Raw genomic sequence first — 17,557 nt, 5'->3', positions numbered from 1 at the left:
AACTTACTTTTGGAAGAGTTAGGTGACTTCCTCATACACAGTTAAAAGTGGAGGGAAAAAAAACAATCCAACTATTTTCTCAACCACATCAAGCTTTCTTATTCCACTTTCATTTGAGAAAAAAACGGCTCACCTCTTTAAGCTTCACACCAACCATACCGAATAGATGCACGAGATATTACACCCAAAAAAAGTTCTTAGTGTGCTAGAGATACAGTGCATTCATGGGAGTGAAAATCCACTTTTTTTTAAGGGTTATTGTTCTATCTACGTTATTCATTATCCATTATCCGTCAGTTCATAATACGCTACAAAGCTACTCTCAGCCAAAAGGCCAAGCTAAGGTCCTAGCCTTAAAGCCTTGCTGCGATCATTGCGAATGCACCGTTCCCGGAGGTACAGTAATACAGGGCCGATGCGTGGAGTGGACAAAGCAAGCTCTTTATCCATCTCCGGATTGCAAAAATCAATGATCATGGCTACTACACTTGCATATTGCCACCACTGCAGTCTACTACATATCCTGACACATGCCGACGCTCTTATAGATTGTGCTCCCTCCACCCTTTGTGCAATGGTATGCCCCAGCGGCAGTGTTATGTTGTGTGACATCATGTCACACAGCGGAAGTTTAATACAGTTTACTTGAGTATATGCTACAATTCTTTGCCTCGTTAATATTATTACAGCTCATACGCACAAACATACACCTGGGTCGCTATTTGTTTGACTGTACTTACTATCTTTTTTCATAGTTATCTTTTGTTTACTCCACTTCAGTCCTATTACTCAGGGTGCAAATTGAAGCAGTCAGTTCACATTGATGATCGGAATTATAACTTAACAGTAGAGAAGTTGTTTGAAGAAAATGAAGCAATTATGAAACACAGAATAGAATGACCAGTGTTGACCTAACACTCACAGATAAGGACCATGAGTTAGTGTTTAAGGTTTACCATTTAAGTGTTCATTTTAAACAGTTTATATTAAGGGACTTAACATATGGTTCTTACCTACGAGTGTTAAATGAACACTACATATTTTGCCGTGTAAAGTAGTTTTATTTGTTAAACAAATTGCGATTGAGCCTGTCAATAACATTTGTCTTTTGTATTTTTTTGTATAACTGAGAATTTATTGGATACTAATAGCAAAAAAAATAAAGGTTTCTATTTCATGGATTGTGCCTACTATGGGTTCTTTTTGAAACGTTTACATGTAGACATCAAATTAAGCCTAATTTAGCCTTGCTTCATAATAACGTAATTATAACATCATAGTTGCATTGTACTAACACAATAATAAAATAATAGTAAGATAAGAATACAGTAATTAAGAAATGCACATTAAACTGGTAAACGATGAAGTAGCTTTGAGGCCCATGATCGCTGATGTGGTGTGTGGTCTTTGATATCATAGCATGTTATGTTTTGTACACAGGCCATAATGAGAAGGAATTATATCCTATGTAAGAGGACAAGAATATGACAGACCCACACCGCCGTACGCATCAAAGTGCTGTCAGAGCGAAAAAGCAATTAAGATTCACAATAACGCTTGTCTTCTTCTGGTGACTGATTACACCTCATATGCAATAATAACATGTCAAATAAATGGTCCGTTTCCTGAAATCTGTATATCTTTCTCGCCTGCTTCTCCTTGTCTCCACTTGTCCACAACCACCAGATAAAGAAGTGACAAGCTAAAGGGTCCTTAAATTACCGGCTTCTTAAAAGAGGCAATCTCTGCCAGAAGAAATGAGGATTTAATGTTACAGTGGTAGGAATACCTTGGGAGAGTTATAAAGCCGAATGAAAAAGTTAAACTTGTGTTCCCTTCCTAAATCAGATTCCATCTGTTCATGCATTTAAAAAAGCAATAAACATTTGGTCAACCCTTTTATTTTAAGAATCAAGATAACAATTCTGGCTTTACACAAATCCTTTAAGAATGGACAGCCTTTAAAGATATCCCTCATATGCTGTTAAACAAACGTTTAAAAGCCTTTTTCTGAGAAACTGGCTCATATAAATGAATAGCACAGTATTGTAATGGAGTTTCAGGCGATATGTTACGCCTTTGTAAGGAAAAGATTAATTTCCTTTTAACTTAAAGAGACCATTTTTAATGAAGCAGCTCATTTGATGTCCATTAAGAATGCTGCTATGGGTACCCCCATAAACCCAAAATCTTTGTTTGAAAAAAAAAAAAAAATTAAATAGGAAAATGTAGTGTAAAAATGAGCATGTATATGCCATCTGTTCATAATTTTAGATTTTTTTTTTAATTTTTCTTATATAATAATAAATCAATTAATTAAGGAATTAATCATTCTACATTAATACTTAAAAAAAGTTATGTGCCATTTTGTCTACTGTCATGTGAAAAAAAAGTGTATCTCTATTTTTTGACCTTTTTAAAAATGTTTTCACTGATGGACTATTAACAGTGCAAACAATCTATGAATGCAAAAATTAAAACGAGAAGTGTTTTTCACATGACTGTAATGATATGAAATATTATTTTCAACTTTAAGTCAGTTCACAACAAATATACAAAATATTTCTCATTTTAAGTATAATTTTCTTGTTGGAAAATAGTTCAAATATGGTTAAAAGACAAATATTACTGAAACTGATAAAATTGATTAGTCAAGTCATGTGACGCCCTTAATCACAATGAGTCTCAAAGGGCTGCACAGACCACAGATTATTGCAAACTACAGACGATTATGACACCATCCCCTGATCTAAACCCTACGTGAGGGCAAGGAAAAACTCAAAATACACAGATATTGTCAACATGAACTATAGGTCATTCATAAGCTATAGAATAGAAGTGTGTTTTAAGCCTGGATTTTAAACAGTTCCATTGAGGTTGCAGATCGACTCTCAGGGGCAGCTAATGAAAGTTTTTTTTGTTGGTCCCACTTTTGAACCAGATTTGGCTGCTTACATTAACCACCCTGCAAAATAAATTGGACGGATGAATGCCAGAACAACAATCAAATTACTCATTATACAATCATGTGCGGTAATCATAGGACTGGACTGGTCCATGTTTAGGAATTGGAATTGCTTTCAAAATGTTTAGAAGGTTTAAGGAATATGCAAACTGAGATATAACGGCAAATTATTTTGGCCCCCAAAAAGTCAAGTCAAGTCATTTTTATTTGTATATCTCTTAATCACAAAGAGTCTCAAAGGGCTGCACAGGTTATTGCACAGACTATTATTTCAGACTATTATTACACCATCCCCTAATCTGGAAACAACATGAGGACAAAGAAAAACTCAAAAACCTCAACATGAGGAAAATGAAGAAAACAAATGAATAAATCTTACCGAAACGTGTTTGACATTTTCACCCCTTTGTATTAGCAATTACCCCAAACTCTTGCTTATAAATACAGGAAGAATCACCAATTTGTGTGTTGCACGTTACTGCATTTGATATGGCAAGCAAAGTCAATAACAAGGGACTAAATCCTAGACATGAACTCCTGTAGAAAAATTACAGACAGACGTGGCCTGCATTGACAGTGATAACTCTGACTGGAGTGTTGCTCTTCCTTATGCTAGCTCTGTAAAATGTGATTTTTTACAGCCCTCTGGAAGCCAATTACAAATGTGCAGTGGCAGAAGGCACCGGATTTGGAAAGCAAACTACTCATGCGAGAAGCTGGCATTGCTTTGGGAACGAACCATAGAGGTTGGCTTCGACCACAACGTGTATGTGCTTTCTGATTACCAGGTACTTTGCTCTAATACAATGGTTCCCAAACTTTTGCAGGCTGGGGCCCCCTTGGCACCCAAGTAAATCCCGAGCTAATTTTAGCCGTTTTTAGCACAAGCGTGTCAGGTTTGCATAACAATGAATTTAAAATAGTTATTCTTGTCCGAACCGTTTGCACAAGATTCATTTAGAAAAACACAATACATAGATTAATGTTGTGTGAGGGTTATTATTCAAAGCTGATTAAAATCATAATCATGTAAAAAGCTGATGTAAAACATTTATGTTATACCATAAGCTCGATACGATTGTTTAAATAACAATATAAATAGTTGTGTCTGATGTCTAAGTTGTCACATATTCTAATACAATGCTCTTATGACACAGTATTTTATTTAAATATATAATAAAGTTTATACGAAAAAAAAAACTATAAAAGATGACTTAAGTTAAAGGCAAATACCAAATATATTCGCACAAAAAAATTCAAAAAATAAAATATAATACTGAATGCAGGGGGTCGGCTTATATGTGCATAAACAAGTCAGGTTTTCTTGTTTTCTTTCTGTTGGTATTACTTGTTTACAAAAAAATATCTACACGTGCATATGATTATTGTTGTTAAGGTACATGTCTAGTTAATATTTAGAGTATGCTTTTCTTTTAGTATCTGACTATTTTAAAGTAGTTTTAGTGGGTCATCCTTAATTACGATCTAGGGCTAATATGCGAAAATATACAGTATTGTTTTTGTATACATATACTAGAAACCAATCACATATTATTAGGCAGACATGTAAGCCTTGAGTTTCAGAACATATAATCACTATATGAGCTGAACTGAAGCTGGTATCGGCTTTAGTCACGGTATCTGTCAGATACCAGGAAAAGTCACAACCCTAACCTAATCTAACCTTTTATGAGAGGTGAGGTGCAAGTGTATTTTATAAGCATATTCCCCTTCCTTTACAATTGGCAGATAGTTGGAAGTCAGTACCAATAATAAATCTATACAAATATTTCTGAACATATTTAGAAAGAATGTTAGATGTATCAGGGTATGCATTTAAACCACATACTATCTTTGACCACAGTTTAATTGCGGACATGACTTTACATAATACTGTTGTTGATGTACAACCACAGCAGTGTATTTATTTTGGAAACACTAAAAGGGTACGACCTCACAAAGAGGTCAAGCGAGAGCCACAAACAGGAAGCAAACAGAAATAGTCAATTGGCCATTGCACTGGGATTCATGACATCATGACAGTTCACACTCTCATGACATTTGTAGCCTCTTTGAAGAGAACTGAATGTACACTTATGTGGTTGTTAATATAGCCTGTCTCGACTTTGTGGCTCAGTATTTGTTGTCGGGCTGGGCAATACTGGGAAACTGTGCCTTATAGTTCCATGTGCCTTAAATAAGAAAACGGATCTTTCGCAAGGGGGTATTTTTGAAGGTGTGTTTTATAATCGGATGTACCTTGTAGCCTAGAAAATACAGTAGCTTGCATTGCACAATATTATGACGATAAAATTAAGGATGTAAATTAAGTGTAACCACAATTGGATCACATTTGAAACTTATAATGTATGTACAATTTTATGACATAGGAACACCAATATTATAGCGCTAGTTAAAATGAAAGGCGGCACACGGCAGCTGTGTGGTTAGCGTGTTCGCAACACTATCGTGAGGTCATGGGTTCAAGTCCAGCTACCAGCCTTCCTGTGCAGAGTTTGCATGTTCTTGTGTGGGTTTCCTCCGGGCACTCACACATTACAAAAACATGCACGTCAGAATAATTGGCCGGTTCGATTTGTCACTAGGTGTGAATGAGCGAGTGAGTCTTCTGTCCCTGTGTGCCCTGCAACTAGCTGGCAATCAGTTCAGGGTGTCCCCTGCCCACTGCCCGAAGATAGCTGGGATGGGCTCCAGCACCCCTGCGACCCTACTGAGGATAAGCAGTGCAGATAATGGATGGATGGGTGGATGGATGGATAGTTGAAATGGGAATAACGTATTGATTTTAGGACAGTAGCATCGATCCTATCCAAGTACTCAGTATCGATAATAACGAAATAAAGATCGATTCACCCTCCCTTGATTTGTGGGTCACTTCCACTAACTAGTGTGGCCCATTGCCACAACTTGACGACTTAAGGTAGCCTTGTCACTGTTTCTTGCTTTGAAGCAAGATATATATTAAGGTCTGAAATTTGCTAGACTGCAGGCAAGTACAGAGAGCTTGAGACTATTTTTGGACATTCACATAATTCAATTGAGAGATTATCAAAAGAGAGCAGGGGTTGTCAAAAGACAATAAAGAATAGAAAATTACACAAGCCCTGATCCAAAATAGAGAAAATTAACATTCAATTGCACACGGAATATGAAGCACTAAAGCAAAATGTATAGGGACATTTAGAACCTGTCATCCGATACAAAAATCTGTGTCACTGGAAATGAATAGCTGTGGTCATTACAAAGAAAATAACCCAAGGCACCTCCAGTTTAATAAAGCCAATGCTACATTTAATTTTCTGAACAAAATACCTTAAAACACCTAAAACCCAGTTCTGATTACCACTGTGTAAAATTAAATGAATTACTCGACACATTAAAAAAATTGTATATATCAGCGACCCTTGTGTAACCCCCTTTAATCATTGGATGTGTCATGATTACCGATGTCAATCAACTGTGTCCGCTCATTTAGCTCCATCCGCTGCGGGCTTTGATTCGCTCTCTGTCCCTATTTAACCCAGTCCTGTCAATCCCCTGTTGTCAGTCCGTCTGCAAACCTCTGTTTAACAAGGCAAGCCTTTTTCGACCCTGACCCTCGCCTGTCCTGTTTTTGCTCTTGTTTATCCCTGGCTACAACTTGTTTCGATTACGACCACGTCTGCTCTCCCATTCCTGCTTACGACCCATTTTTGATCCCGACTACGTCTACTCTCCCGTCCTGGCTTATGACTCGTTTCCGACCCCGACCACGCTTTGCTCTCCCAGTCCCAGCTACCGACCAGTTTTTCCGTCCCTAACACTGCCATCGCTTGCTTTGGAAGATCCGCTTCTGTGTTCGGATCACAGCCCTTCCTCTTTCTTTCAATAAAACCTTTAAACACAATTGGGTCCTGGTTCCGTTCTGGTCCTGACAGGATGCATAAGTGGGGTCGAAAATGACCCCATGAGTTGTTATTCTTCAAAACATTTAAAAAAAAAAATGTAATATTGGCATATTCTAGGTAATCTTCTTAAAACATGTTTATGACATGATGCCATTAGTATTTTTTATTTTTTGCTCTACTAATTTTCGACCCCACTCATGCAAGACTGCATCTACTGGTTGGTCATGCATCCAAAGGTTAAAAAGGGAGTTCAAAATGAATAAAATACATAGGAGAAATCATAGCGAATGCTGATAGCCAGTCTTTTGTTATTGCTCTCTGTGGACAGACAGAACCTGCGATTATGATGGGAAGACCATTTCTTGGAATTATAAATCCAAATATATAATTTTCTTCCTTGAGTCCACCTGTGACATTGTGATGAAAAATGAATGAATGAAAAACCGTAACTAGCCTTTAGCCTTTTCTTATCTTTGTTTCTCTTTGAAATATTCATTATATGTTTACCCTGGAGTTCCATGTCTACTCTTGTTGCATACAATGTTTTACAACTTTGACATCTTTGAAAATAAAGACGATTCAATTCACGGTTGTTTTCCCTCCGGGGAAAAGTCCTTGATCCCTTGGACGAAATCTCAGTAACCCCAGTGGTCAGCCACCCCAGATCAAGAATCCAGCTAGGATCTCAGTCATCATAGAGCCCTGCATTAAGGTCACAGTAGGAATTGGATGATCCCTGTAATCCTGACTGTGGACTCATAAACTTTTGAGAAACCAGCAATAGCAATGGATTTGAAATCCCCTGAATGGCAAAACATCGGACTTGTCCTTTCTTTGCTCATTCTTTGCCTATTTGTTAAACTTTCCTGCCATCCATTTCAATCGATATTGAACCTTAAAGTGTGTTCTTGTGATTTTAGGTTGATCCAAAGTCCCAATATTGCGCATACAAATTTTGCGACTCATGATCAGTGTTCCCTCTAAGCTGCACGCATGCGCAACTGCGCACTGCTCGCACATTTCAGCGCACAAGAAAATCTAGCCAGCGCACAAAAATGAGGGCTCAAAATGACTAATTAAGAAGCGACTCAAGTCAAAGTTACAGTGCATGAAGGTAAAAATACACGGGTTCCCCTGACGTTGTGTCCTAAATGCGGTATTTTGAAGTCGAATCGAAGGAGAACGAAGTTGAGTAAAGTTGGTAGTTTGTCGGGGAACCGGCTTCTTCAGCTCGGCTCACTAAAAGGAACCGGCTCTTTCTGGTCCTAAACGGCTCTTCGGGTTGTTTTTGCTTCTTTAATCCCAACATGACCAAATATTATGCACAATTATGCACAACATGACTTAAAGGAAGGGGGGAATAGAACAAAAAAGAAAAAATACCAAAATGAAAAATTAGTGAAACGCTGAGAAAAAAAGAAACAAAAGGAAGAGAAAAAGAAGAATTTTTTTTTAAAAAAGCCAGAAAAAAAAGAAAAGAAAAATAGGTAGGAAAAAAGTAAAGAGAACAAAAAGAAAAAAGTAACAGTTCGGAAAAAATAAACACAATGAGATTTTTTTAAAGGAATTTAAAAAAAGTAGAAAAAAAAAGGGAAAAAAGAAGAAAAAGTTTGTGTTGCATTCAAATACTTTCCAATTATATCGAGTGAATCTTGTTGCCAACATTGTACTTCCACTTAAAAATGTGATTAAGTACAGTTCTTTATCTTACAACCGACTAAATAAGCCCCCAAAAATGTTAATATTATGCGACAAAATATATCAGGAAATAAAAAGAAATGGATATCTTGTGAAAGAATTGTAAGAACAAAAGACGTAGGCAATAACCTTTGCAATAGTACATGAGTCAATTCATTCAAAAGAGAAAAATAATTTTGCATTGCCGGAAACTCAAAATGTAACTTGATGTCAAGTTTTGGACATGATTGATAATTAATTATCTTGCCACACTTGGGATTATGGTTGCTCACTGTTGTTTCAAGCGCTGCTCACCGACTTTGTGTGAACGCTCAGACCCGTGGAAAATTAGAAGGAACATTGCTCATGATAGGTAATCAACTGAAATTAGAGTGAATGACCGCTCATCAAACTGAAATGAAAATAAAACGATTAGTAAACCAAGAATAACCAAACTAAAGATTCCACGTCCAACATCTTAAACCATGTAATTTTACTGTAATCTATGTTAAACGTTGTATGTTGTCTTGTCCATTGTTCATTGAAGCTTCTGTTCATATAAATGTTGACTCTTGTGTTTCCCCTATTCATTTTACCACTTGCCAAACCTTAGAACTATTCCTATAGCTTTTCCTCCCTTTCCTAACAGCAAAGGTGCTACACTTGCAAGGATTGGTGGTTCAAGAATGAATTTCTCCATCCTGTTATCAATGAAAATAAAGACCATACTATTCTATTCTATTCTATTTATTGTTACGCAACAAAAAGAGGGTTTAGCAACAGGGCATTATGTTGGAAGGTGTGTAGAAACGTGTGCATGCCAAAAAATGGTCGATAAACCACATGAAGGAGACAGATATAAGAAAATGGAATAGTGAACAAGGCAGCTCCTTTCATGAGAGTCAATTTACTTATAATTACATTTTAGCGGATGTTGCTTCCATTTGCCTCTGTTAATTGTGGTCTGTGATGTATCAACATGCATCCTCTAATAGCTTTGTTGATATACTATGGTCTCCTTCTTGCTTTTTTTCAACAGCCTATTGTCTGTCTGGATAAAATAGAAACACTCTAAAACAAAAAACTAATTTACAAGAAAATTGAATAGTAGTAATCCAAACTATAACCTTGGCCAGCTACAGGAGAAAGGGTGGAGTAGCATTGCAATGGAAAGCCGAAGTTAATCCGCGGGGAATGAGAAAAAGGTCAACTACACATAAAACATTGATTGGTTGCCAGTCACTTAAAGGACACCTGTAGGGAAATAAATCCGTTCACAGTCACGTTCACACCGTGACAAAGTGGGAACAAAACCCATGTGACTTGCACAGAGGGCACATGAGCCATCTATCATCATACAACACACATCAACTTAATGCAATGACCTGTGATTATTCACATATTGGAGGGAACCATATTTGTCAGTGTCCACCAAACATGGTCATTATTGTATGCATTATTGCTGTTATGTCACAGTCCTGGACTCAAGTTCGGTTTCCTCTCTCACTCCCCCGCTCGCTTCCCCTTCATCTCAGAAACAAATATACTATCGATTTACTCAAGATCTGAATATATCTTAAAATGCGCACACAAGATTACAAATTGAATTTGTAAATCAAATATATACTCGTGGCTCTGCAAAATACATAATTAGCACCGGATTTTTTAATGGTACTGGAGAATTTGGAAAATTTGAATGTCCTTAAAAAGGGCTTGGATTTGACTATTAAAAAGGCGTACGAACCCTGTGAATATTTGTAGTTTGAGAAATTTGCATTTATTTTACATAACATACTCTTAGGGATCATTTCTATAGTTTTTGACTTGCCTTTTGGTGACTTTGATGTGCTAGGTCCTTAGCTTGGCCCTTTTGTGTACTTTCTATGAAGTCACCATCTTTGATTTTTGCATTTCGGAGATGGAATATGAGCTTGCTCTGTCCACTCCACGCATCGGCCCGGTATTGCAGTACCTCCGGGAACGGTGCATTCGCAATGATCGCAGCATGGCTTTAGGACTAGGACCTTAGCTTGGCCTTTTGGCTGAGAGTAAGTGTCCCGGCTCCTAGGCTTTGTAGCGTATTATGAACTGACCGATAACGGATAATGGATAATGAATAACGAAGATAGATCAATAACCCTTAAAAACCCCAAAACCCCATAAGCCTCACCTAGAGGCAGCTGCCATTATTGTCTGCCATCTAGCTGCTAAGGGTACCTGGTTGGTTTGTTAGATCCCTTAACCATCAGGGTAATAGGAGCACCACTTCCTGTGGTGTGTCTTGGTGCCTGGTGGCGGCCATCTCAGTCCAGGCAAACATATGTTTCCACCCAGACTTGAACCGGGGACCTTTTGTGTGTCAGGCGAATGTGCTAACCACTAAAGACCTTAAAAAGGCAGGGCAAAAAATGAGAGTAAAACTGTGTATTTTGGTCACTTGAGCCTTCTTCATTTGGGATGGAAGCACTCGTTTTTGATTGCACTACAAAATACAGAGACATCTTGTAGTCAAATATTACATAGTGTCCCTTTAAATCAAGCGGTGCTCAACAACCCTTTTTCAGTTCCTCCATATTGTTAAGATTTACAATGAAGTATTCATTATGAATGGAATTCAGTGGGATATCATGGCATGATCTCTTCCATCATTCCCGCTTTCACTTTCCCTTTAACAGAGTCAATAAACCTACATTGGACAAAAATAGCCTGTAAGAAACAGGGAGGGAAATATCAGCCCACCTTCAGATCGGGTTTGTGTTATCTTATACCGAGGAGTGTGTGTTTGCATGTTCTGAGGTGAGGTCCCTATGTGAAGGTGACAAGCACATGATGTCTAGAAGCACGACTATCCACAGGATTAGGTTTTAATCAATCTAAAGCTACAGCATCCTCTCTCCCACGGTGCTAATCCTATGTAAGACTACAATTTCAGAATGTCCTCTTGCCTTTTACCACTATTGTTAAACATGGAACAAAGCGTTTTGTCAAACGAGGGATGTAAAACCTCCACTTGGCGGTAATGGATTATGACTGGCATGCAACACTGCTCTTGAAATCTAATGACGTTCAGTACATGGGCTGAATCAATAATTGTTTCACAATGTCAATAGTTTTGCTACTGTTATTGAGAATTAGAATCCTTACAATAATTGAGCCGTAGGGTCCAAATTACAACTCTGCGGCCATTTGGGATCCACCATTCAAAAGGACAGTGTGTACTATTTGACCACTAGATGTCACAGTATGGTGTAGTACAGCTAAAAATAGTGCAGAAAAAGCATACAGAGGAAGACAAACCACAGGGACTTAAAGTAACCAAAACGCACCATTTCATCCTGTTTTTTGGCCTAGCCTTTTTGAGGGTTTCGGGTACCTGTAGCAGCAAGATGCTCATGGTATGTAAAATAAATGCAAATTTCTTGACCCATGAGTATTGTGAATGACTATTTAAACCAATATTTTTTTTTAATGAATTATGTTTTTTACCTATTGGAGGCACTAAATAATACACGCTGTCCTTTTAGGTTCCTGTATAAAACGAAAACAATCAACAAACTCAGACAACAAGTATTAAATGTACATGTACATGTCCGCATGTTTATATATACATGCATGCATATTGTCGCTGCTATTATTTTTTTTTTGCATGATGGGATGATTACATTGGGAAAAAATGCTTTGTAAAGGAAATATGTATTTTTTTAATACAGGCGATTACCTGTGAAATTGTATAGGCCTATCAGGCAATCCATGTATTTAATCATTCTGGGTACAGCAATGTATAAAATCACTAATATACATTAAAAATTGTAAAAGCCATCACATTTTGTTCACCATTGTTTTGGGAAATGTGAATGAATAAATAGATTATTTTGTAAATGTAAATGTTCTGCAGCGCTTTACAAGTCAAAGCACTTTACAATGTGCTTTACACTTTCCCTTTTCACACACACTAACTAACCGATAGCAGCGTCTACCATGCAAAGCACCTACCTGCTCATCAGGGGCATTGGGGATTCAGTGTCTTGCCCAAAGACACTTCGACATATAATTTGGAGGAGCCGGGAATCGAACCTGAGACCTCTTGATCCCAAGACGAGTGCTACTGCCGCCCATTTTGTAAGGCTTCCCTTTTTCATTAATTAATGAAACAAACAGTATACTATGACCAGTCGTGTCAACTTGTCAAATCAATGTTACTTTTTAATTATCTTTTTTAATATATAAAGTATTATGCAGACTGGAGGTCAGTGTTTTGTTCCGCCTCTCGACAATATTTTCTGCTTCTCGTGCGGCTCCATAGAAAAACATAATAGCCCACCCTTGGTCAAGATGGTATTAAATTCCGAGGGATGAAGGATACAATTTCCGAATTTAATAAAGAAGACGAATGGTCATAAACACATCCGCGCCGACACCTATAAAGAGAACTCACTTAAATCTCATGGCGAATAAATTGCAGAGGTAAAGGTTGTGTCGAGTGAAACTCTTTCATTTTGATATAGCAAACCAACAGATGGTCACCTAATGCTGACAAGCCAACAAAGTGTTCCAAACATTAAAATGCTCTGATAAAGAGACAACATTCCTGGACCAAAAACACAAACAATACACTATCCATCTGCAAGAGCCTTAGTGTCAAATTGGCTTTATTATTGATGGTCGTTTTTTTTTTGTTTTTTTTTCCCCCATCTTACTACGTTAAGCCACAGTTGGCACGAAAGGACTTACTGAAATGGTTTCAAATAAATCTGGGTCTCTGGATTGCTGCCAGTCTGTGAACTGCGTGGTGGGGATTCCAGCAGCTTAGTCGCCTACAGACATTTCACATTGTGGCATCATAACAAAGAAAAATAAAGTGTCAGTAGGTCAATTGTGACTTGGCTTTGGTTAAAATATCAAACGCTCAGATTTTGACGACTGGACCACACAGTATTATTTTCCTGGGTGTTGGCAGATCCATATTAAGAATAAAACATCTAGTTTAAAATGGAAAAAATAGATTACAATACATTTGATTGTCATTGTAATTTGTTAAATGCTTAATGAAATGAGAAAGTGCCACCCTGATGGTGCAAGAAAATTTATATCAATATCAAATTCCCCACTTAAAATATGTTAAGGGTAATCATTTGAAAAAACGTCATATTAAATAAAAAATATAAATAACTGTTACTGAATCATCCCTTGTCATTATTGCACAATCCCCATCTACAGCATGGTGAACTAGTGTTTTATTTTGTAGCATTGAGGGTGATTATTGCCTTTGGGTAGAAGCTATTTTTCAATCTATTAGGTATTTGCTTGAATAACCCTGATTCAACGTCTTCGGCTGCTGTATCATTTATACCATTGGTTGACTGACATAAACAAGATATCTTAGTTGCCGGGGAGAAAAGAACACTCAGCAGCATCGACAGCACTTGTGAGAGTGCAAGGATCAACAAATAGTCTCAATCAAAGAGTGCTGGTGCATGGCATGATAATATTTATGCAAACTCAACAAGACTTCCTGCTCGTCAGTCTACCTCAGGCCATTCCTCATTTCAACTCCCACTCTCGTCTGACTCACAAGACCGACAAATCAACGCTCGATCTTGAAGGAAGACTGTACACAGATGCAATCATATCTTGGGATCATTTGGACTCACCCATAAACGTGCAATGCATATTTTGTAAGGAACTATTGCTACTTTACATTCTTTGATTAGCATACCAGGGGCGTTCGGAAATGTCAGTCACCCTTAAACTCAAAGGACTATATGATGCAGATAAAATCATCGGCCTACCAACACCCAACCTCTCAGACTAATGGGCCGGTCACACAGACATTTGCGGCTGAATCACGGCCAGAAATTTCTGCCTTTGAGGCGGACGCTATTAGACGCATTGAGTTCGCCATTAAGACGAGATACAGCGGTGCTTAACACGAGGTCGGAAATACGCGCGCGGGTGGCAGCGCGAAAAAGTTTTGCACTGCTTAATTCTTCAGAGCGCGGGTACACAGCCTTTCACGAGCGTATTGAGGCTGAACCACGGCTAGAAATTTCTGGCCGTGGAGCAGATGCCGTTGGGCGCTGTTGGACGTATTGAGACGGCCATATAGACGAGATAGAGCAGTGCTTTACTCGCGGTCGGAAATTTTCACGTGGTTGGCCGCGTTCAAAACTTTTGAGCTGCTCAAAAGTTTGAGCACGTGTTAAACCGCGTGCCGCACACGTGGTCAACACGAGGTAATGACGCAGAAATGACGCGGAACGACGTGCTCTGGCCGCGGCCAGGGCGTGCTTACACATGGGTAGGACGGGAAATTTCAGCGGGTAATCGTGGGTGGAGCATGGTAATAGCATGTTCTGCGCCTGTATCGCGGTGTTATTACGTGAAATTAGCGTGTTACATGTGTGACAGTCAAACGCCTTTCTCCTCGTATAAACAGCGCGAATGCCGAGCATGCTCGTGACGTCAAGGGGGTGAACATGGATCCCCGTCAGCGTAGTTTCTCTTCATTTCGAATAAATCTTTCGGTGCATTCGCAATGGTCGCAGCAAGGCTTTAATGCTAGGACCTTAGCTTTGCCTTTTGGCTGAGAGTAAGAATCCCGGCTCCTAAGCTTTGTAGCGTATTATGAACTGATTGATAATGGATAATGAATAAAGGAGGTAGACCAATAACCCATATACCCCCTGTACAGTTGGGTAAAGTGAATTTCCCTAAGGGCACTAATACATCTAAATCTAAATAAACATTTTTTAAATTAGTATCCATGTTTACATGCCTTTCAAAAATCTAAATTAGCAATTATTCATGTTTTGTAAGTCATTATTTACTTCAGTTTATGTACAGGTAGTCGTGTTAACAAGGGAAGCGGTGTCTCATAAAGATAAGCTAAAAAAAAAATCCTAATAGAAAAATAAATTTGTTTCTCATCAACATGATCCATGAAGAAATCATACCGAGAGATAATTTGGACTCACCAGTGTCACGAGGCGTGGTGGCGTGGAAGGTGAGACCGGACCAGAACGGAAGCAGGAGGCATGAAGGGAGAACTCAAATGCGTTGACAATCCATAAGTTTTATTTTACAAAATAAAAGTCGCCCAATACTCCGGGGCAAAACAGAACAACACAGAGTTCCTCCGGCACGAACTCAACAGGACATGGCATAACAGACTAAAACAGGACAAGCATAACAGACCGGGATTGTGTATATAAGTAGTAATGAACCCGCAACCGCAGAGCCCACCATGCAGCCTTAAATACAGACCCACCATTAGTGGAACTGCTTTCAGCTGTTGCCCAGGGGGCGGGGCAGACTGGTCACCAAGGCGACCGTGACAGAGCCCCCCTCTTAAGGGACAGCTCCCGAGGTCCCAAAAAAGAAAAAATTACAACCTCACGTCCCGGAATGGTTCGACGCTCACGATTGGGGCAACCCCGCTCCCTCCTCCGAACACGCAGGAACGGGGAGAGGCAGGCGCCATCTGCGTCGGGCGGATCGGAATCGGCGCTCGGCAGGGGGGGGTCCGGCGGGCAAGCTGGACAGCGGATAACAGACAGGCAGAACCGACGAGAACAGGACAGGCAAAATCAGGGCAGAATCAGAACAGGTAAAATCAGAACGGGTAAACAGGACAGGCCTCTACAGAAGAGTCGCACTCAGGTCAGGCCGATGCAGAAGAGTCGCACTCAGGGGGTTCAGGTGCAGAAGAGTCAGACTCAGGGGGGAACAGATTCAGAACAGACAAGACAGGACCGGAAAGACTGAACAAAATCAGTACAGGGAGACTCAAGGCAGGCATAGGAGTCGAACAGGCAGGCATGGGAGTCGAACAGGCAGGCATGGGAGTCGAACAGGCAGGCTTGGGAGTCGAACAGGCAGGCTTGGGAGTCGAACAGGCAGGCTTGGGAGTCGAACAGGCAGGCTTGGGAGTCGAACAGGCAGGCTTGGGAGTCGGAGTCGGCCCGACGGGCAGCGGAGTCGGAGTTGGCCCGACGGGCAGCGGAGTCGGCCCGACGGGCAGCGGAGTCGGAGTCGGCCCGACGGGCAGCAGAGTCGGAGTCGGGCTGGCACGCAGGGGAGACGGAATAGCAGGCAATCGGCACGGGAGTCGGGCAGGCAGGCATGAGAGTCGAACAGGCAGGCGTCAATTCTTCCCGGGAGTCGATTCGAGGCACAGCAAGGGCCACGACGGGCGGGGCCGTGGTTCGAACGAGCAGGGAAGGCCAACTCAGTAGGCGCCTGCCGAACTGCGCTCTCCAGCTCTCCCCAAGTCGCGCTGGGATCGTTCGCTGAGTTCTCTTTGTGGGCTGGTTCATTCTGTCACGAAACCTGGCGAAGTGGAAGGGGACCGGACCAGAACGGAGGCAGGAGGCATGAAGGGAGAACTCAAATGCGTTGACGATCCATAAGTTTTATTTAATAAAATAAAAGTCGCCCAATACTCCGGGGCAAAACAGAACAATACAGAGTTCCTCCGGCACGTACTAAAACATGACAAGGCATAACAGACTAAAACATGACAAGGCATAACAGACTAAAACAGGACAAGCATAACAGACCGGGATTGTGTATATAAGTAGTAATGAACCCGCAACCGCAGAGCCCACCATGCAGCCTTAAATACAGACCCACCATTAGTGGAACTGCTTTCAGCTGTTGCCCAGGGGGCGGGGCAGACTGGTCACCAAGGCGACCGTGACAACCAGTGAACATGCAATCCATGTTTTTTTACAGAAATATGATAAGTTTACCTTGTTTAACATAATGAACATATTTAGGTTTGTATCCATATTCAAGCAAACTTTATAAACTTGAAAATAGCCATTTGGCAGTTTTTTTTAAAACCATTATTTAGAGCAGTTAATGTACAGGTCGTTGTGTTAACAAAGTGAAGTTGGTGTGTCATTTATATAAGATAAAAGAATTTAAAACATGTCTAGAAATAAGACAATGAAAAGCACACAGCAATTATCCTTGAGATATCCTTTAATCACACCTGGGAATTATT

At 39.8% G+C, this 17,557-nt stretch overlaps 1 protein-coding gene and 2 pseudogenes across 2 annotated transcripts in view; 1 reads left to right on the top strand and 2 right to left on the bottom strand.

Moving 5' to 3' along the window:
- The window catches only part of kank4 (KN motif and ankyrin repeat domains 4), a 122,368-nt gene that overhangs the window by 79,973 nt on the left and 24,838 nt on the right, over positions 1-17,557 (bottom strand). The window lies entirely within an intron of this gene.
- Positions 375-522, bottom strand: LOC148355188 (U2 spliceosomal RNA; annotated as a pseudogene).
- Positions 10,407-10,544, top strand: LOC148355187 (U2 spliceosomal RNA; annotated as a pseudogene).

Source organism: Urocampus carinirostris, chromosome 12, assembly GCF_059441175.1.
Source record: "Urocampus carinirostris isolate Australia breed hairy pipefish chromosome 12, RoL_Ucar_1.0, whole genome shotgun sequence".
Lineage (NCBI taxonomy): Eukaryota > Metazoa > Chordata > Actinopteri > Syngnathiformes > Syngnathidae > Urocampus > Urocampus carinirostris.
Note: the sequence above shows the minus strand (reverse complement) of the source record. Positions and strands in the feature narration are given on the sequence as shown.